This window comes from Sitophilus oryzae, unplaced genomic scaffold (genome assembly GCF_002938485.1).
Source record: "Sitophilus oryzae breed Bouriz unplaced genomic scaffold, Soryzae_2.0 scaffold_690_pilon_pilon, whole genome shotgun sequence".
NCBI classification, from domain to species: Eukaryota; Metazoa; Arthropoda; class Insecta; order Coleoptera; family Curculionidae; genus Sitophilus; species Sitophilus oryzae.
This window is the reverse complement of record NW_022147296.1, coordinates 2,903,038-2,926,207: the sequence shown is the minus strand read 5'-3', so window position 1 is coordinate 2,926,207 and position 23,170 is coordinate 2,903,038. Positions and strand designations below refer to the sequence as shown.

General features: G+C 31.4%; 1 protein-coding gene across 1 annotated transcript in view; it reads right to left on the bottom strand.

Annotated features, from left to right (window-relative positions):
- The window catches only part of LOC115888229 (FMRFamide receptor), a 336,884-nt gene extending 329,815 nt beyond the window's left edge, over positions 1–7,069 (bottom strand). Inside the window, exon 1 of the mRNA XM_030907887.1 lies at positions 6,672–7,069. The gene's annotated coding sequence lies outside the window, so the exon portion shown is untranslated. The remainder of the gene's footprint in view (positions 1–6,671) is intronic.
- Positions 7,070–23,170: the final 16,101 nt, after the last annotated feature.

Below are 23,170 nucleotides of genomic sequence, written 5' to 3'. Positions count from 1 at the left end.
TCCTATGCGTCATCAACTTTGAGTGACAAGCGATGACGACAGCGCTGCCAGATTGTGATGGATCTATGAGATGAATCTTAATTTAAAAGTGACAAACAATATTCTTTAGTATAATATAATTTTTTTAAGGCAGCAGTTACTCGCTACAAATTGAAATAAGTAGAAATAACTTGAATGTGGTATAATGTCCTTACCAATCAATCTTACTTCTCTGACTTCTTTCAAGGGTAATAAAGAACCTTTATTGTAACGTTCGCGCTCAAAATATTTTATCAGGAAAGCTACAAGCGCTTTGCTTCGACTGTTTAAAGGCTTCGGCATATTTTCAATCCACAATTTTAAAAAATGCAGTAAAAAATCATGAAAATTTGGTTCTTAAAAGAACTGTTTGTGCTTAGAAGTACAATTTAAGAAAAAAAACTATGAAAAACGGCAAAAAAACGAAAATTACTCCCAAAAATTCAACAACACGATATTATACAAAACAATAACTGACACTAGGATAATTGTCAAATAATACACGACAACATTGCTGAACATGGCGCAGTGTGACCAACAAGGCGATAATAAAAATCGCTTTAAACTAATTTTTGCAGCTTTAATCTAAATAAAATATCTGTTACAGTCATTTGCTCTATAAAGTATAATGAAGAGCTGCTTGGTATTTTAAATTAGTCAACAAATTTAAACATTTTTGCTAAAATTTCATTTACGCAGGTTTATAGGCTTTAGTGTCAATTTCGATGTGATTGATGACGTGCATCGGAAAATGTTTTAAAATTTCTTATACATTGACATTGCAGAACACAAAAAAAGGCGTATCAATAAAATACTACTCTGTCTGACTGTTATATTTTTGTTTTACGTTGCATTCAAATATTATCTACAAATTTTCAGCCTTCACAAAACAGTTTGGAGGTGTTAATTAAAATTACACCTTTGCGCGCTTTTCAGCGCCAGGTGTCCCGAAACTGGAACTGCTGATTGTACAGGGTGGATCAAATTCGACGCTTTTAAATGGAAACACCCTTTTCTATAGGAGATAGACGAAAACTAATATCGGTGTCTAGAGCTCAATTTTCATCAAAAACATGATGGTGAAAACCGCACATAAATATCTGTTACCGTTTCGGAGTTACGGGGTGTTTTTCAAAAATGTGCATTTTTAACAAATCGCTGTAACTTTTTTGCTATGGAAAATTTTGTATTTCTATGAAAACATTTCCAAAGCATCTTTTTACATATAATTTAATAGTTGAAGTATAATTTTTTTAAAATCAATAATTTAAGAGTTATCAACAGAAAAATTGATTTTTTATTTGGGACACCCTCTATATTTTTAATTAACTGAAAAGAATTTAAAATTACCTTTCCAAAAATATAGCACACTTGATATTTTGTCATAATCCCCTTCGAAATAAAGAATTTTTAAAAGTTCGCCACTTTTAACTAGTAGGCTTTGGACCCCTTATTGATAATAAGCCCTTAATGGAACTCGAAAACATATTTTTCCAGCAAGACGACGCACCGCCTCTGAACGCTGAAGTTATCAGCAAATTTTTGCAGCCAATTTCAAGAATAATTAGATAACTAACCAAGATCCTAGCCGTTGGCCGCCGAGGCCGCCTGACCTTAGTGCCCATGGATCTAATCCGATGGGTATATTTGCGGAAGAATAAAGGTTCCTTATTCTTCCGTATAATCTAGACAAGAATTAAAAATACTTAGCAGTTATGAGAGGGTATCTTTCACCCCCACTGAGTTAATGAATTTTGCGAGAAATGTTCAAAAACTGCCCCGTCTGTCCATAACAGAAGACGATCGATACGTCGAACACCTGTAACAAAATCTCATGCCTTGGTTTGCTATTTATTTTTATTGTTATTAGATATAGTTTAAATGTGTTGATGTTGGTTAAATATATTTTAAATTGATATAAAATTCTGCATCTCTCATAGCAAATATTATTTTCGTTTTAATTGATGCTCACAGCTAGAATTTTTTTGCATTACAGCCGTGCCGTTCAAAGCCTACTTATTTAATACCGGCGAATTTTTATACAATAATCTATATCTCAAAGAGGAATAGAGCAAAATATCAAGTGTGTTATATTTTTGGAAAGGTAATTTTAAATTATTTTCAATAAATTACAAATATACAGGGTGTCCCATATAAAAAATCAAATTTTCAGTTGATAATTCTTAAATTATTAATTTAAAAAAAAATATACTTAAACCATTAAATTCTACGTAAAAAGGTGCTTTGGAAATGTTTTCATAAAAATACATTTTCCATAGCAAAAAAGTTACAGCGATTTGTTAAAAATGCATATTTTTGAAAAACACCCCGTAACTCCGAAACGGTAACGTATCGATATGCGGTTTTCACCATCATGTTTTTGACAAAAATTGAGCTCCAGACACCGATATTAGTTTTTCTCTATCTCCTATAGAAAAGGGTGTTTCCATTTAAAAGCGTCAAATTTGACCCACCCTGTACCTGTATTTTATCACTAAAATGCAATCGATTTTGAAAATATCATGCTTCAGAAAACTCTTGCATGTTTTTTTTTACCCGACTGTTGGACTAATATAAAAAAAGTATCAAATATACATCGGGTAATCCAGACCCTCTCCAAATCTACAGTAAGTATTTGACACCTTCTTATTATTACTACTATACTGCTATTCAAATTTTCACTCTGTGTAAATTCCATTAGGTGCACCTGTTACACTTTGCTTAGTATATAACTGATTTATAATGTAAAAGCAATTTAGGATCAAATTGTTTTGCAGAAACTTATAACGAATCAACCATAATACACGAGAGCTTTTTTAAAACTCTGGATGTATGTACCTAATCATTTTTTTTTTCTTGCAGTGACGAAATACCCATATAGGATTTTTTGGAGAGAGGAATCCGCCACATATGTAGGTATAGACATTTTTTTACCCCTAATCATATTAGAATAATAATTATATTGAATGATTCATTCAATAATTGCATTGGCGTAACTACAGGGGTGACCGGTGGTGCCAGCCCCCCCCCCCTCCAGGTGCTGCTGAGCACCCCCCAGCACCCCCCAGAGAAATCTTGAATTATGACTCTTGGCTACGTATTAATTTTTATTTGCTTGTGATGTAGTAAAAATTACATTTTCTAGTTTTGTTTAGTTAATATTATTTTGTTGCGTTCAAAAAATGTGTTAATTTTTATTTTTTTAGAAAATTTGTGGATATTTAAGTAATCTAGTGGGTATTTAAGTAATCTATAAGTATATCGGGTACACGGTTTGATGACCAAGATGAAATTTATTGATAGAGAAATTCATGTAAAAGTTTTATTCAAAAAATGTGTTTTTTGAATTATTCTTCATTTTTTAAAAAACAAAAGACCTAGGCTCCCCCTAGTCTCAGCCCCAGGCCCCCTCCAGAATGAATTGCTAGTTACGCTAATGCAAACAAGAAAAAGTATATGTATTTTTCTGCAGCATCCATGAACATCATTCTGGTAGTCAATTTAGATAGATCTAAATACAAATAAAAAACTAGGTCAAGACCTGCCATAATAATTATTCAACTATTATTTATTTGATCATGCGATAATCGAATTTTTATTGCTACAATAGGACATATACATACCGACATTATTAGGCTAGTTATATCTCATCAAGCTTATATTTTTAAACGTCGGTTAAATTTAGTTGTTAACATTAATAACTCCAACGCAAAAAAACGAAAATTATTTTTAAACTTTCAGCTTAATGTCAACTCGATAAATTAAAACATCAAAATAATCCGGCCCGCCAAAAAAATCTGAGAAGTTTCCCAACTTCCAACGGGATCAAGTTCAGAGCATAATAATAAATTCATATACGTAGGTATTTCTTTATTTTGACAGGATATTTCCGAAATTTTCCTTTTGATATTTTTTGCTTATTGTTTCGTTTTGTGTCAATATACAGGGTGTTTCAAAAAACATGTGCCATCTCTCGTGGGGAGATTCCTCGCGTAAAAATAAGATTTATTTTTTATATCAACATAGGTCCGATTCTGCTTTGTTTCGTAGATACAGGATGTTAAAGTCTTATTATTATTATTTTTTCGATTTATTATAATTTTCTTCCAAGTACTTTTAGCGTTTTGAATGAAATTTTGACGGTAAAAGTTTCTAAAAATGCGACATATTTTAAAGCTAAACAAGTGTCGACATATTCACCATGGACGTGCATATGGGTTATCTCGGGAATATTTTTCTAAAACAAGCATGTACGCCACTGACTTTTTTTTCTTGTTAGCGAAATAGTATAAACAGTTTAATGCCGATTAAAAGTTGTCTCTTGATATTTTGTGGATTTCGGCCTCCTTGATGAGAGATAAACGAAATTTTATTAATTTGCCTTGATCCAAGTCTAATAGCAACCTCTAAAAAAATTTAATATCATTAACTTGCGAAAGGTTTAAATAAGTACTCATTCATTCCATGGAAAGCACTGGTCATTAAAATGTTGTATCCTATGTTATAGGGCTTGTTTCTCTCTACAATTTCCTGTTTCACAATGTACCGTTGGTGTCCGGGAAGAGTTAATAGTTTCATAGTTGTCCATTTTCGAAAGATATCAGTACATTTATATTATTTCGTATATTTTTCATTTTATTGATTTTATGGAAAGAACTGTTCATTAAAATGTTGTATCCTATGTTATAGGACGTGTTTCTCTCTACAATTTCCTGTTTCACAATGTACCGTTGATGGTGTCCGGGAAGAGCTAATAGTTTCATAGTTGTCGATTTTCGAAAGAAATCAGTACATTTATATTACTTCGTATATTTTTAATTTTATTGATTTTATGGAAAGCACGGTTCATTAAAATGTTGTATCCTATGTTATAGGGCTTGTTTCTCTCTACAATTTCCTGTTTCACAATGTACCGTTTGTGTCCGGGAAGAGTTCATAGTTGTCGATTTTCGAAAGAAATCAGTACATTTATATTATTTCGTATATTTCTCATTTTCTTGATTTTATGGAAAGGACTGTTCATTAAAATGTTATATCCTATGTTATAGGGCTTGTTTCTCTCTACAATTTCCTGTTTCACAATGTACCGTTTTTAACCGGGAAGAGTTCATAGTTTCATAGTTGTCGATTTTCGAAAAAAATCAGTACATTTATATTATTTCGTATATTTTTCATTTTATTGATTTTATGGAAAGCACTGTTCATTAAAATGTTGTATCCTATGTTATAGGGCTTGTTTCTCTCTACAATTTCCTGTTTCACAATGTACCGTTGGTGTCCGGGAAGAGTTAATAGTTTCATAGTTGTCCATTTTCGAAAGATATCAGTAGATTTATATTATTTCGTATATTTTTCATTTTATTGATTTTATGGAAAGCACGGTTCATTAAAATGTTGTATCCTATGTTATAGGGCTTGTTTCTCTCTATAATTTCCTGTTTCACAATGTACCGTTTGTGTCCGGGAAGAGTTCATAGTTGTCGATTTTCGAAAGAAATCAGTACATTTATATTATTTCGTATATTTCTCATTTTCTTGATTTTATGGAAAGGACTGTTCATTAAAATGTTATATCCTATGTTATAGGGCTTGTTTCTCTCTACAATTTCCTGTTTCACAATGTACCGTTTTTAACCGGGAAGAGTTCATAGTTTCATAGTTGTCGATTTTCGAAAAAAATCAGTACATTTATATTATTTCGTATATTTTTCATTTTATTGATTTTAGGGAAAGCACTGTTCATTAAAATGTTGTATCCTATGTTATAGGGCTTGTTTCTCTCTATAATTTCCTGTTTCACAATGTACCGTTTGTGTCCGGGAAGAGTTCATAGTTTTATAGTTGTCGATTTTCGAAAGAAATCAGTACATTTATATTATTTCGTATATTTTTCATTTTATTGGTTTTATGGAAAGCTCTGTTCATTAAAATGTTGTAACCTATGTTATAGGGCTTGTTTCTCTCTACAATTTCCTGTTTCACAATGTACCGTTTGTGTCCGGAAAGAGTTCATAGTTTTATAGTTGTCGATTTTCGAAAGAAATCAGTACATTTATATTATTTCGTATATTTTTCATTCAATCAAAAAAATATGAGAAAAAGTTCTTATAAACATGGGTATGGAAATGCATAGTTTTAGAGTTACAGGATGTTAAAACTTTTTAAATTAGTTTTTTTGTGATTATCTTAAATACCATTATTTTTTTTATTTGAAATTGCTGTAGGTTAGACTAATAGTAATAATAACTAATGGTAATAATATATTTAATAATGAATTAGGTAAAATATATAATTTATTAATTTTATTTTTATTGTAATTTTATTGTAATTTTTAATTAATTATTGTGATTAATAAAATTGCATTAATCCAAAAATAAAATAAAATACCAGGTGTTCCATAAGAAAAAATACAACTTTGATATGGATTTTAGTTCTGACACACCCTGTACATTTCAAAATAATTTTAAATTATGCACATTTCCTTCCCACATATACCCATAAAATATTTTGTTTCTATACCTTCCCCGTTATCGTATAATCAACCGAGGCGAATGAGGTGCGCCACCCTGTATATCAATGTATTTTTTTATAAATTTTATATATTTTGTGATAAATAACCATACCAATAAAAACTAATTTTATATTGGACTTACTTGAAAAAATAATGAAATATATAGGTTCTTAATTTCTAAACAGAAAGTTCCTTCTAGTTTCAACACTTTTAACAACAACACTATCACAAGTTAAAAAAAAACAGTTCAAAAAATATTTCTAACACCACTTAATAACACTTTTTAGTCTTTTATCTGAACTTTTTCAAAAGTTCTCAATAAGAATGTTCAAAAGTTATCAATCACAAGAAAGGCTCCTGACACTGTCTCACTAACAAGTATCTATAATACAAATTATTATGTAGTATAATAAGATTAAAATAATCCTGTTTAATCCCTTGTGTGAACTTTCTTCCTATCGGTAAAAAGTTGGAAATTTTAGCGTAATACGCGTCTTATTTTCGCGTTTGGAGCGCCTAGCGTGCGCCTTTTCCTGAATTGTTGCGCGCCAAACGCCGACGGTTTCGCGACTGAGCCGGCCGCATCGTGCCGCTGCCGCCGAAGATTGGACCTAGTGAACGATCTCTGGTGGCAGTTGCGTTGGCGACAACTTGGCACTCATCGATTTTTTTTTTCATTTTTTCCAGATTTTATTCAAATGAAAATTGCCACTGGTCTAGTCAATAAATTAACAGGCATTTTTAATTAAAGGATATCATATTAATTACCACGACCTAAAGATCTTTTGTGTTCCCCATTTTTAAGTTATAACTCATCTTACATGGAGATCTTCTTGTTATAAGGGGGACAGGGTATTTCCCATCGTCCTCCGAGTAGTGCGGACCTCCCCTCATACGATGATCTACACCCTTCCACAGTTGAAGTTTAGCCCTCCGTGCCCTTCACAGTCGAGGAGCTTGTCTTCGACTAGTTGCGTTAAGTGAAGATAATAGTGAGGATGATATTCCTGTTGCCCGATGTTTAGTTACTCAAAAATTTATCAAACAACTAGGTTTTTTATTCTTTATTTTAGAAAAGATGTTTTTTTTTGTCTCGTTTTTGATGGTTTGATTTTTGTTTTTACCAAAATAAAGGTATTTTGTCTTTTATTTTTTTTTTTGTATTTTAGCCCAGGAACAAAATCTTAATTTCTGATATACGGGGTGGTCCGAACTGTATTCCGAAAATTTCGGCAGCATATTCTGCAGATAAAAGTAAGTAAAAAAGTTCGTATAAATGTATGTCCTAAAATGCTTAGTTTCGGAAATACAGGATGTAGAAGTTTCATTTTGATTTTGATTTGTTTCCAAATAATTTCTGAAGTAATGTCAATATTTGGTTGAAAATTGGTATCTGAGAGTTCTTTGACATGACAAATTTGATTTTCATATCAATATGACTCATATTTGTAGGGGGCGCCACCTACATGTGTTTAACTGTTTTGAAGAGTCATAACTTTTCGTCCGTACCTGTATAAAACTACGGAATTATTCGAAAAATTCTACGGAAAAAAATATACATTTTCGTGATTTTTTACCAAGGGCGCATATACGAAAGGGGTAATAGGGGTAATTACCCCTCCCAGGAAAATAATTATAAATAAGAAAATCTGGTATAAAATAAAATTGTCACAAAATAAATTAATAATGTCAATCAAAATAGAAGTCCAGAGCAATCTTAGTTTGTTTTTTTTTTCCATATAGTCACAATAGCTTTGAGCGAATTAAACGTATTACTTTATTTAAATATTGCCACGACCCCTCCCAAACTCAATCTCTGGATGCGCCACTGTTTTTTACGCAAAAAATGTCTCTTGGTAAAAATCGCTACGAGCAACCGTTCTCAAGATATTTAAAACGGAAATAATCAATACATGTCATTATGCACAAAAAATAAACACGTTGAGTAGATAGTTATTTGACTGAAATAATAAATTTGGTAAATTTTTATTTTTTAAGTTAATCATAAAATTTTCTGCGAAAAAATGTTGATAAAACAGTTTCTGTTGAACTTCTGGCACAAAAATATTTCAAATTTATGATTTCAGTCTAATACTATAATTTATGTCAATGATGACAGGTATTGATAATTTCGATTCCAAATATTTGGAGAACTATTACTCGTAGCGATTTTTATTAAGAAACCTTTCTTAATAAAACGTAACGTAAAAAGTAAACGTAAAAAGCCTCGTAAATGTATATTTCTTTACTCATTGGTTTTATACAGGTACGAACGAAAAATTATTATTCTTCAACCAAACCAGTTAAAAAATATGTAGGTGGCGCCCTCCACAAGTAGGAGTCATATTGACATCAAAATCAAATTTCTCATGTCAAAAAACTCCCAGACACCAATAATTTTCATCCAAATATTAACGTTACTTCAGAAATTATTTGGAAAAAATCTCGAAATAAAAATGAAACTTCTACACCCTGTATCTAAGAAACTAAGCATTTTAGGACATACATTTTACTTATTTCTATCTGCAGAATATGTTGCCGAAGTTTCCGGAATACAGTTCGGACCACCCTGTATATCGGATATGATATACATATATCCGATATTATGATATTTTATATATGTCGTTTCCGTCTTTTCATGAAGTCACATAATGAAAAAAACTAACTTAACAACATAACTAGCCTGCTAACCTAACCGACGCTTCATGAAGTGACTAGGATCTTCACCAAAAGACGGAATACACTATATGTGACTACGACATATAAGACTATAAAATACGGGAGAAAAATGAGAAGTTTATTACCTATCCACTTAATCCGGATCGGTCTACAATAGAATTTGTGATATTTACAACATTATGTAATTAATTGATTATCGGTCCTATTATGTAACTGAGGATGTACGTAACTAAGTAATAGAGCATATTTTTTGGTTAGTTTATTTAATGAAGCGTACACACGGCTTTGGTTGCTGATTCTCGTGTGTCAACGTGTTCAGTACAATACGATATATTGAGAGAGATGCTGATGCACTATTACGTAGACACGTACATCCTTAGTTGCATAATAAGACAGATAATCTATTAATTCCAAAACGTACTAAAAGCGCAAATTCTGTTGTTGAACAATGTAATCAGTATGATTACAGATTAAATAATAATTATGGAGGTGCATATGAAACATTAAACGATTCATCATTGTGTTAAGTTATACCACGTAATTTAACAAAAAGATCAATCATTTAATGTCTCACTTCACACTGGCTCACTCCATTATTATTTAATACTGATTAGAATGGTCGACAATAGAATTTGCACCATTTACTACGTAATACAGCATATTTTTTTAGTAGTTTATTTAATGATATAACCGATAAAGTACACACGGCTTTGGGTGCCGATTGTCGTGCACAGAGTCTATAGACTCTGTGATTGTATAAATGCACAAAGAGAAAAGAGCAAGAATTTTCCCAAGCGTATGAAGTTGAGCTCCGGATTAAGTGGATAGGTAATAATTTTCTCTCCCCGACTTACAAGATTGCCATAGCGATTCACTTCTAGACATGTAGGTAAATGATGACTAAAATAAACGACCCAAGATTTTCTCTTGCCGACCAGTATATTATCGTAGTCTTAAAGAAATTAGAATAAAATAAACTATGTTAAAAATGTTCATGTATACTACTGAAATGAAGATAATATATTTAAGCTAAATGTAATCTATTACAGTTGTAGTAAAATGAGTAACTAATTGTTGAAAATCCAGATCCAACCCTAGATGCCACATTTTTTGAAACGTCTACTTATGCGGTTTGAAATTTTGATGCAAAATCTGGCAATACCGCTCAGAAGAAATGTTCCCACCCATACCCACCCAACTTTTTTCTCTTTTTAATACATTTGATTTGCCATTAAGCTGCCTACATCACTGTCTTACACGTTAAAATCCTATACACAGAGTTGACCTGTCCCGATGTGTATACATATTATGATATATGCCAATCCTGCTTCTGGAGCGACAATAGAGATGAGCAACAAATCGCAAATTGCGATTCAATCGCAGCGATTTGAAAATCGCAATCGCAACCTGTGATTGGCTCACATAGGAAACCACGACTGCGATTTTTCTAATTGCGAGTTTTAATTTAGGCAACCAATATTACTACAGTTGCGATTTGCGATTTGGTTGGGATTGTGATTTTGTAAACTAGGATCGTGATGTGATAACCTTCTATCTGCGAGTTTGAATTTTTAGGAGTTGCGACTTTGTTGCGAATGTAATTTTGTGGTCCATTGAAGCATTTTATAGTAAACTGCGATTGAATGTTTTCTCTGATTTTATTTATTTATAGAGAAGGTATTATCATCTAGGGCCAAGATCAATAATATACCAATAATATAACTTTTTATTTTTTCTAATGAAAAACACGAGATTTGGTATGTAAGCATCTGACATAAATTAGGATTGACTGAAGTAGTCAATTCGTTTCGATAACTTTCTGTTTCACCGGAAATGACTACAACTTTTGATTTTTAAATGGCACTGTCGGTATTTATTTACTTTATTCTATAGAAAATGACACTGTGAATAGAATACCTAGTACAATATTTAATTATTAAAATCGCAATCGCAGATTACAGTCGCAGCGATTAAAAAATCGTAATCGCAGTTTCAATTGCGATTGGAGAATCGCAGTTTTGCTCATCTCTAAGCGACGCGCGACGGTTGTTTGATGCCACTTAAAGGTTGATTCTCACTATACCTTCCATATTAGCTCCCTTCCGTTTCCCTTCCGTTTACATAAAATATTACTTTATGTAAATAAATAGGACAATGCGCACTATCCGTTCCGTTTCCCTTCCGTTCCATATCCTTTCCTTCCATACATTTTTTTAGCGGACGGACTGAAGCGAATCGCAAACAGCGTTGTCAAGTTCTTAAAATTCTCCAGCTCTGTTAAAATTTTGCTGATATTTATTTATTCTTTCACCTCTTAATTAAATCTATTATCTTTTTCAAAAGTGCCCGGTGGCGTAGAGGTACAGGCTCTCGTCTACCAATCTCAAGTTAGTGGGTTCGATTCCCACACCCGGCATTTCATCTGCCGACTATTTTTATTAAAATAAAAATAGTTTGGGTACCTAGGTCGACTCAGTCTTAAATGAGTACTTGAGATTCACATCCTGACGTAATAATAGGCAGTTGAAGCGTAGTGCTAGCCACATTACCTTCCTTGTATACCGAACGGCTCTAGTATGGCAAGCTGTACCTTGCTACTCCCAAGGCGTTAAACGCTATATACGGGAGCTATTATTATTATATCTTTTTCAAAAGATACAAATTTTTAAAATAAAACTTTCGTAATGATATAAATTGTATAATAAAAAGTATGGAACTGATACGAAACGGAAGCTACGTATAACGTCCATGCAATAAAAAATACGTAACGGATATGGAATGGATATGGAATGGAAACGGAAGGTATAGTGAGAATCAACCTTAAAACAACAGGAGGGAACATTCTATATCGTGGAATACGATCTAAAATCTAAATCTTGATGATCTCCACTTATCATTTTTATATATTCCCAGTTTTGTCATTTATTCAAAAAATATTATTTCTAGTTATATTTGCAAATTACTTATTTTGTTAATAGTCAAATAGAAAAAAATATATAATATATCTGACCTAGTGAAACTCTGTGATATAATTTGGATGCTCTCGACTTGGCACACGAGTTTTTTTATTATAACCAGATTTTACCCGCAAAAGTTACCACTCGTCAACAAATTAATAACATCATTGAATTATTACATTCTTTTGGGTTTAATATTAGATTTTGTTAAAAATGCCTCGATAATTCTATCTTTGCGACAGTTTTTTTATTATTATTCTATTCTGTTATGTTTATTCTGTTTGGCATTAACTGTTCACAAATTAACAACGTATTTAAATATATTTGAATCATTGAAAAGTGTGTTGAAACTTTAATTCATCTATGATTTTTCAAGAAGCTTTTTTAAGTATAGGTCCCAAAATATTAGCAAAATAATTAATAAACTTTAAATATTCCAATAACACTAAATATTTTAAACGTATAGGTAATTAAAAATATAAGTCTTTCAATTTTAATGCGTGTACAGGGTGGACCATTTTGGTTGTTTCTATAGGGTATCTAGGAAACCGTGAGAAATGTTCAAATTTTGATACTGCAGTCTCGGGTTCTTTTTTTGAAAAAATTGCAATGGCGCAAACGGATCGTGGCTATCTTGATCGGTTTCGAAGCTACAGGGGGATTCTCAAATTTTGTACTTTTTGAAGATGTTCGATAGTTTGTTTATTTCAGCCAACCACGGAAAAATTAATTATACATTCTAAAGGCACTTTTCTGTGGAGAATGCAGTGGCGTAGTCAGTCATTTTTCGAAAAAAAAATTTTGAGATATTAACTATACTTATGGTTTTTTAAATAGAACCCCCTGTATATTTTTAAATTTTCTTATTCAGCTTGGCATGGGCTTCTCGAAAATATATAACACTCTATATTTATTTTCACTATTAACCTCAACATTTCAATTTTTTCTTAAAATACCCACTTAGTGGATAGTAGGCCGCGCCGAGGAACAAAGTAAACGGTTGTCATGGTGATCGGAACATACCTTTAATGGATGCGTGACATTTCATTTCAATAGATTGAGTGTGTATTGTATCTCTTTAAATAATAAAAAAATGAGTAAATTTAAAATTTTTGAGAAATATAATATGTTAGAATGTTATATTTAGTCTAACAAACATAAGCAAATGGCAGCTGATTTATATTTTGAGCGTTATCCAGAGCGCGAGCAACCAAACCCAGACATTTTTAAAAGGTTAGAAGATAGTTTAATCAGTTTTGGATCTTTTCAAAAACCGGGCCTGAAAAATTATCAGAAAGAAGATGAATAAAATCAATATATTAATGTCCTCGAAGCCGTAACACTAGATCCAACAACATCAAGTAGAGCTATTGAAATTCTGATAGCGGCGCGCGGCGGCGTGCGGAGACGGTACCAACTCTCTCTTGATAATAATGGCCAGCAGTCTGAACATTTAATGTAGTCTTTGTGTTTTAATTTTTTTATATTAACTGAGAAGCCCGATTGAAGTAACCTCTAAAGTTTATATTAAAATATGTTTTTTTTTTGTTTCTGTCACCCTTATTTTTTATTTGCTGGGTATTGTTCCATTTTATTTAACTCCGAGGACAATAATATATTGATTTTCTTCATCTTCTTTCTGATAATTTTTTGGGACACGGTTTTTGAAAAGATCCAAAATTGATTAAACTATCTTCTAACCTTTTAAAAATGGCTGGGTTTGGTTGCTCGCGCTCTGGATACCGCTCAAAATATAAATCAGCTGCCATTTGCTTATGTTTGTTAGACTCAATATAACATTCTAACATATTATTATATTTCTCCAAATTTTCAAATTTACTCATTTTTTTATTATTTAAAATACACACACTTCAATCTGTTGAAATGAAATGTTCCGCATCCATCAAAGGTATGTTCCGATCACCATGACAACCGTTTACTTTGTTCTTCGTCGCGGCCTACTACCCACTAAGTGGATATTTTAAGAAAAATTTGAAATGTTGAGGTTAATAGTGAAAATAAATATAGAGAGTTATATATTTTCGAGAAGCCCATGCCAAGCTGAACAAGAAAATTTAAAAATATACAGGTGGTTCTATTTAAAAAAACATAAGTATTGTTAATATCTCAAAAAATATTTTTTTCGAAAAAAGTCTGATTACTCCACTGCATTCTACACAGAAAAGTGCCTTTAGAATGTATAATTCATTTTTTCGTGGTTGCTAAAATAAACAAACTATCGAACATCTTCAAAAAGTACAAAATATCCCCCTGTAGCTTCGAAACCGATCAAGATAGCCACGATCCGTTTGCGCCCATTGTAATTTTTTCAAAAAAAGAACCCGAGACTGCAGTATCAAAATTTGAATATTTCTCACGGTTTCCTAGATACCCTATAGAAACAACCAAAATGGTCCACCCTGTACATCATTAAGTGAAATTTTCAATGAGAAAAAATTTATCGGAAAAAATTCTACTCAACAAGCATTTTTTCTTAAATTTTGATATCAAGAGAAATATATTTAAACAAGAATCTCTAGATATTCGTTTTGTCAGAGAAATGTAAAATTAGAATTAGTAAACAAATGAATAAAGTAGATTATGTCGTTAAAATTTACGAAAAAATGTTTATGTAAATTGGGTAATTAATGGTAAATTTATAGATGTGTAAAAAAGTCCAATTAAAAACTATAGATTATGTCTATCATTTATAGGTAAGGACTTCAGAAAAAAACATAGCAAAATTAAATATATTTAAATAGATTTCCGAAATACCTAAATAAAATATATAAATTTAAATCCCTCCTCTTTCTGAAAATCTTGCAAAATAATAAGAATACGAATAAGCAAGAGGCGTATACAGGACCGAATGTACAAATAATACAGATATACAGGGTGTTCTCAATACAATTATTTATCGGAAGATTGTTAGAACCACTGTTTTGGTATAGCATTTATTTTACAGTAAGTATTTAAAAAATCTCACAGAATAACAACTAATTAAATGCGATAACCCTTCTCCAAACATATACGAGTATAAGCAATTTTATGGCTTTATTGTTTTATTTATTTTTTTGATTTTCTATACAGAGTAAATAGTAAATACAAATTAGATATAATATTCTAATCATTTATTTTAAATTGAACGTTCTCTATATTGTCATAAATTATCAAAGCTTTTATACAACTTCATGTTCTGTTAAAAAAAGATAAGAATTAGCGATAAATTAGTAATTTTTCGAAAAAAAAACATATTAGATGTGGTGCGTGGTCTGTGTTTAATAAAATATTCTGTCTTTTTAAAAGTTATAAATCATAATAGAATAAGAAATACCATTCCAATTAAGTGAAGTTAGAGAAAAAAGAAAAGAATGGGCTCTTAACTAATTTTTCGAAAAAAAAAATATATAACTTCTTTCGCTAAAAGGCTTAAAAATGGCGCTTTTTCTGAAGTCATGGTCAACTATGGTTTCCTTTTAAAAGATCATATGTTTGGGTCATTTGTCAAAAATGACAGGCTTTAGAAAAAAAAACGGAGAACACAATCTCATTAAGGATGTGATTGTCTACAACTTTTATCTGAAAACTTTTTGTGGAATATAGATTATAAAGAAATTAGGGAGCATTTTTAAAACAGCCGAAATTTGTTATTTTTCTAAATATCTAGTAAGCCAAAACTTTTCAAAATTCCGAAAGCCGCATATGTTTGTCCTCACAAAACTGCAATTCTTTCCCCATTTAACCGTTTCTCTAGCTCCAGTAGTTTCCGAAATACCCATAGAAAACCTCATATAAAAGTCACCCTGTATATCTATATAAATGCTTATAATTGTGCCATTCTTACGCCTACATTTGCCTACAGTAACACCCGTATACAAGTTGTTCGCCAAATGTTATCGTCTGTGATACGAATCTACATTTTGCAATCGTTGACTCAACGTGTACAAATACTTAGATGCATTACATGTATTCATGTATTACAAATATAAATTTAAAATTAACTCTCTGATTCTTTAATACTCACTCATTAATATTATTGGATTATTTTAAAGTCATAACATCTTAAAAATGTTGCAAGCTCATCTGGCATCTATGTATGGCACCTACAATATAATAGCTGAAAACTATGAAGTATACTGGGTGAGTCTCAAAGGTGGCTCAGCCCTATAATTTGTTTATTTTTTCAGATAAAATAACGAGATTTGGGATGTTAATATAAGACATAAATTAGGAGTGATTGACGTATCCAATTGTTTTCGGTCACTTCCTGTTTCACCGGAAATAACTACAACTTTTGATTTTTAAATGGCACCATCGGCATCGGTGATGATGATATTCTGAATAGAATGACATATCATATGTCAACTTTTGACATTCTTGCTTAAAAAAATAATATTGTAAGTTTTAATCTAGAGTGCCATGGCTGTGTTAAAAATACTAATTTTTAATCAGGAGCCTTGAAAAAATAGATTTAAAATAGATTTTTTTATTTATAGATAGATAACTTTTGATTTTTAATTGACACCCTCGGTATTTTTTTACTTTATCCGATAGACATTGACACTACTCTGGATAGAATGACATATCGTATGTCAACTTTTGACATTTTCGCTTAAAAAATCGTACTTTAAATTTTATTCTGGAGTGCCATGGCTGAGTTAAAAATGTTTAGAAAAATACCAAATTTTCAATTTTTTGTGAAAAAAACTCATAGATGTGTTGCTAGTGTTAAAATACAGGCACCTATAAATAAAGTTTAAAAGTGTCTATAAATTAAAAATTAGGTTTTTTAAAACTTATATTGTGGTGATTCAACCTTTACTTACAACCTTCAATGTTTTAGTAGTCCGGATTAATGTCTGCAACCGTCTTTGACAGGACTTGTTTGAGGAGACAAGGGATTTTTTCAGGAAACTTAAAAATAGAAGAAAAAAAAATGAGTGTAAATGACAGCTACGCCCAAATACAAAGACAAAAAAACCCTCTCGATGCAGTCGAGAAAGCCATACTGATGAATACCGTGTCTGAAACAGTCGAATGCATTTTTTATCGAACATCTTTCTGTTTTTAATATTTTTTAGTCAGAATCATTTTTTTCTATTAAATCTTGATATTATCACGGACCCCTAGCGGCATTTCTAAATCAAATAAGAATCGACCAACCCTACTAATTACAATTTAGCAATATTTATAATATTTAATATCGTCCCATTGCTGCCAAAAGTCACTAACTTACTTTTTATTACTTCGAGAAAAATGCGTCTAAAGATGAATTGCATTGCATAAAGATGTTATAGTTAGTAACTATTCGGTATTAAAATAAAACATAAATAGCCAGAAATCGTAGTTAATAACGTTTGCAATCGATTCTCCGCTTCAAAACATAGTTGGTGATTGAATTTGGTTGTTCGGAAAAATGTTAGTTAGTGACTTTTGGCAGCAATGGGAGATATATTCTCTTCTCTCAATCAGAATAATACTTTTTCTGATTGGCTAAATAATCTTGAAAATAATTTCCAGCGATTTCTCTTGACCAATTTACTTTGTACAATTTTTTTTAAAGTAGTTTCTGAGATACAGCCGGCATCCATTCTTAGTTAGCCACCCCCCCCCATTACAGTTTATTTATATATAAAAAGGTAGATATTTTTTTTCGTTTGAAGAAAAATAAATTTCCTTTAAGTAATAGAGACAATAATAGTGTTTAACAAAATATAATTTATCAAGTAAAGAGAATATTCAATTAGCTTCTGTCCGTATTGCATCTTTTTGGTGCCAATTTTTTTTAAAACTAAGGTTAGTATATTAATAGAGTATTTTTGTATAGGATAGATAAATATTTAAATAGATGCATATAGATGTTAATTTTAAATATAATTAGTATTTATTAGAAATAAATTATGAGAAATTGTAATAAAATTATGATTAGCCCATGTAAAATAAATAGTTGATTAAATAATTAATGAACAGATAAAAATATCGGAAAAATTAATTTTGGATGCATACTTTTAGAATGCAGATTTAAAAAATATGACTGTCTATTTGTAGGGTGCGCCACCTACATGTGGTTTAATTGTTAAGAGTAATAAGTTTTCGTCCATACCTGTATAAAACTATTCAGTGAAAAAAAAGTGTTCTGTTGAACTTTTGCCACAAAAACAATTCAAATTTATGATTTCAGTCTAATAACTATTTAATCAGCATATTTAATTTATGTCAATGATGACAGGTATTGATAATTTTGATTCTAAATATCTCAAGAACCATTACTCGGTAGCGATTTTTTACCAAGAGACATTTATTACTTAAAAAACGTCGTAAATGTATATTTTTTTACATGGTAGTTTTATACAGGTGCGAACGAAAATTTATTACTCTTCAAACCAGTTAAGAAATATGTAGGTGACGCCCTCTACAAGTAGGAGTCATATTTTTTTAATTTTACTTAACAGCTCTGCTGAATTTCGCCGAGTAAAAAATAAAAACGTTATTTATTTATTTATTTATTGACATCAAAATCAAATCTCTCATGTCAAAAAACTTCCAGACAGCAATTTTCATCCACATACTGACGTTACTTCAGAAATTTGGAAAAAAACAAAATAAAAACGAAAAATGCTCTGTATCTCCGAAACCAAGCATTTTAGGGCATACATTTATACGAACTTTTCGGAAGTTTCCGGAATACAATTCGGACCACCCTGTATATCTAGTTCAGCATCCTAATTTAATTTTTGTAGTTATAATGATTTATCATAATAATAATCAATTCAGTAGGTAATTAAAGTAAACAATTTAGGTGTTTTCTTGACCCTATGTAGACAGTAAATAAACACATTAACATGATTAATATCAGTAGCGCTGTCTTAGTTTAATGGGCCGTTAATTCTGTGTATGCAGCTGCGATTCAGTTATGTACAGAATCGCAGCTGATTGCAACTAAAACTAATGTACTTTCTTATAAACTAACAAGAACATTTACGGCATCTTTCCCCACAAGTTTTCTTCCGTTATGTTTGTTGAAGATTAATCTCTCCCTCCCTCTCTATAGAAATAGCAATTTTCAAATTTGCATTGGCTATTTACCTACTTAGCTATAAAATAACCAAGGTTAATTAAAAATACAGTGATAATTTTATATTTATTGTTATACACATATCACACCATGAGCACTTGAAGGGCATACATGATGTAGATACTACATCAATGGGGAACTTACCTAAAAAAATAAATTAAGTTTTCTCTATTAGAAATTGTGGTGAACTGAAAAAAAATGGACACGTGTTTTTTAATTTTTTTCTAGTTCAATTATTTCGAAAGTTACCAAAATTTTGTTTTTTTATATATCAGATATAATGAGCATGGCGTGACGTCATACACCACGCTTGAGCAATTTTTTCAAAACGTTGTATTTCCGTCAATATTCAACCTACAAAAAAAAGAAAAAATAGGTGTCTATTTGTTTTCCATTGTCAATCAAAATTATTAACATTTTTTTTATGAAACCGTTTCAAAATTGACAGTTTTTGATATTTATTTGAGATTCGAAATGACATATTCTTTCAGGCACTAGTAGGTATCTCTTAAAGTAACACTTGTTTAGGCACTAGTGCCTAAAAGTAAGAAATGAAGCGTTCGAAACAATAAAAATATTTATTATAAATCTTAAAGGTACAATTATTTAAATAATTAAAGTGAATACAAGAGGCATCCAACTTTTCATCTCTATGAGAAATGCAAGCTGTAGGAGTCGGAATAAGTAAATTTCTTGTACTGGCAATGCTGGTAGCTTCTGCTTCTACGTGAACTGCTTTTAATTTCTTATTTGGCGTATCTCTCTGTCTTATGATTCTTTTTGCTATTTCGGTTGTCTGTTCAATTGCATTTTCAATGTAACCTTCAGCAACCGAGCTTGATCGCCAACCTCCATGTCGCTTTTGAACTGTTATATCCGCTCCTGAATCTGCCATCATTGTTGCAGAGCTGCGCCGGAAACAATGAAGAACAGTTAAACTAATAGAACTGCTCATTCAGCCAAAAGTGTCTGCCAGGTGCATGCGAAAACTCCTCGCTTTGTGACGTCATTGTAGTCCTTGTCATGGTTATTAGTCCTTATCGGGCAACCAATAATATACACGCGTGCATTATTGATTGCCAGATGCAAAACGTTCATTATTTAGTTTATTTATTTAAACACCTTATATGTATGCAGTATAGAAAATTAACGGTATAAATCCTATTAAATACTCGGATAATGCATTTTTAAGAACAACAGTTTTAAGAACAGAGCATCACCTTTTGCAGGCATTCTTTTTAGAGTATATACTTCCATATTTTGCTTTAAAATAATTAATAAACAATATCGTAGGCACTTGTAAGCACTTTGTCACAATCCACAACACAAAATGAACGTATTTATACACTTTATAGCTCTAAATACTTTAATAACACCTTTTTCACATTTAAAATTGACAAAATAATTAACTCAAAATTTCTCAGTTGTTATTTTTATAAGTTTACCATAGGCAACTAATAATACATACTATCATGACAAGGACTACAATGACGTCTCAACTGTCAGCTGAAGCGCGGGAAGAGGCATAGATAAATGCAACAAGTTTAGATTGGAAAGCCCGAAAAAATTTTGGATCGCGAAATTATTTTGGGTCGCGACCGTTATACGCGATCTGGCACTGCTATAGCGGTCGCTAAGAACAACAGTAAACAAAAACAAAAATAATTTTCTCTTGTCAAAGTCAGAATCTTCAAAAATCATAATCTTTCAAAATCTAAACCGCTCTCATTAAAAAAATTCCGAAAAGTGTTTATAGCGTCCATTTTCAAAGTAATTATTGCTATCTTGTGAGTTTAATTCAAGTTTTATTTACTCCAACCGGTGATAATTGTGAAAAAGTGGTATTAAAAACTTAAAAAGCTGTGCTGTGAACTGTGAACGCTGTGAACTGCAAAAACCATCGTGGATCGTGGCATAACGTCGCGTCGGTTTCCAATGTTTCATAGGTATTTCATACATGCGTCCTTATATAAAATAAAGTTTCTTGTATGCAACACACTGTCTTTAATTTATAAAATTAAACGAAAATAATAATAAATTTGAATAAAAAATATTTGGCGATATAATTCCGGAAAAAGCCGTACCGCTCCGAAATTTTCAAAAGTTTTGGGTCGCGACCGTTGCAAGAATAGCGCCAAATAGTGTTTACATTGTCCTTATGGGCACTTTCCAATCTAAACTTGTTTCATTTATCTATGGGAAGAGGCGAACGTACGTCTTATGAGTATGAGCAATCCTATTAGTTTACCGTTCTTGGGAAACAATGACCAGTGTATTCAATGGCGTTAGAGAATCCAAGAAATTCCGCTATCTTTTTTGGCATACCTCCAATTGTATTGATTCTAACTGGCAGGGTACGGCATTGATTTTTTCGATACGTCAAGAAAAATCGCTGATGTGTCACATTGAAAGGTCGAAGTTTGGCGTACTTACAAAATACATGTAAGAAATTGATACCATCTATTGGTCCCTCAGAGTTGACGGCTTTAAGATAGTGGATAACTTCAGGAAATATGCTAGCAATACTTTTTCTGTGAAATTCTCAACATGTTTTTCTTTGACCCAGGTTTCAAACTTGTTGTAGGTAGTCTCGTATAAGTTTTTCGACTTCTCGGGCACTAACGTGGATAGCGCAGTTTCAGCAGCTTGTTGAATATCCAAAGACTCGTCATTATCACTCATCTTTTCACAAAACTTTGTAGGAAATACGGCGACGTTTGAACCTGACAGAACTTTGCACAAAACATAAACTTTGTCATTTTTGGATTTTTAATCGAAAATGTCAAAAGTGTGTCATTTTCTATCGAATAAAGTAAAAATATATCGAGAGTGCCATTTAAAAATCAAAAGTTGTAGTCATTTCCGGTGAAACAGGAAGTAACCAAAAACAATTGAATACGTCAATCAATCCTAATTAATATCATACTCTAACAAACAAAATCTCGTTTATGTATCTGAGAAAATAAAAAAGTTATAGGTGTGAGCCACTTTTGCGACGCATCCGGTATATGTTTACGGAGTATAATACAAGTGTATCAAAAAACTTCCATTTGTGACCACAGCCTATTTATAACCAGCCTGTAAACTTACGATCATAATAATATGCAGAGTCGGACTGGCCATATATTCTGGTTGGCACTTGCTAGCCGAACCCCAGGCTCTGCGGGTCCCTCTAACTTATGATCTATGTACGTGTAAACTAGATTATTTAGTCTTAAATAGAAATAGAACAGAAAAAGTTACAGTAACATTCTGAGACTATCCCTGATACTCAAAAACAGTGAAGATTACCAAGCTGAAAATAATAGCAAAAAACACTTAGAAAAATATGATAGTATTTTTGAAATAGTTTTCACTGAGTATGATCTAAACCAGTATAAAACAGAAAATCAAAAATTACCTTTTGTTTGAATCTACTTTGTTTTCTAACCAATTTCATAATTTGTTCTCTCTTCTTGTAGAAATTACTAAAAGCTTACCTTTTTTATTTCTTTACTTTCTTTGCTGATTTAGTTTTCTCCTATTTCGCTAAATATCAATTAATCATTTAAAAGCTAAAGTCTGTTGAAGTAAAAAAAGTTTAGTCGTTAATTACTTTTTAACCTTTTCCCTACAAAATCAGATTATCTCTTGCTACAAGCTTCCAGCGTAAAAGGTTTAAAAAAATGTTAATCTTCTTGAAAAATAAGTACAAAAATTATACGAATTAATCAAAATCAGAATGTTCAGAGTTTTATTAATCACTAGATATTGACAGGCAACCATTTATCTTAATTAGGGAGTAAATAGAGAGGGAACAAAAAATAAATGTACCATATCAATAATATACCGGGTGCGTCTCAAAAGTGGCTCACCCCTATAACTTTTTTATTTTTTTCAGATAAAAAAAACGAGATTTATTGGTATGTTAGTATATGACATAAATTAGGA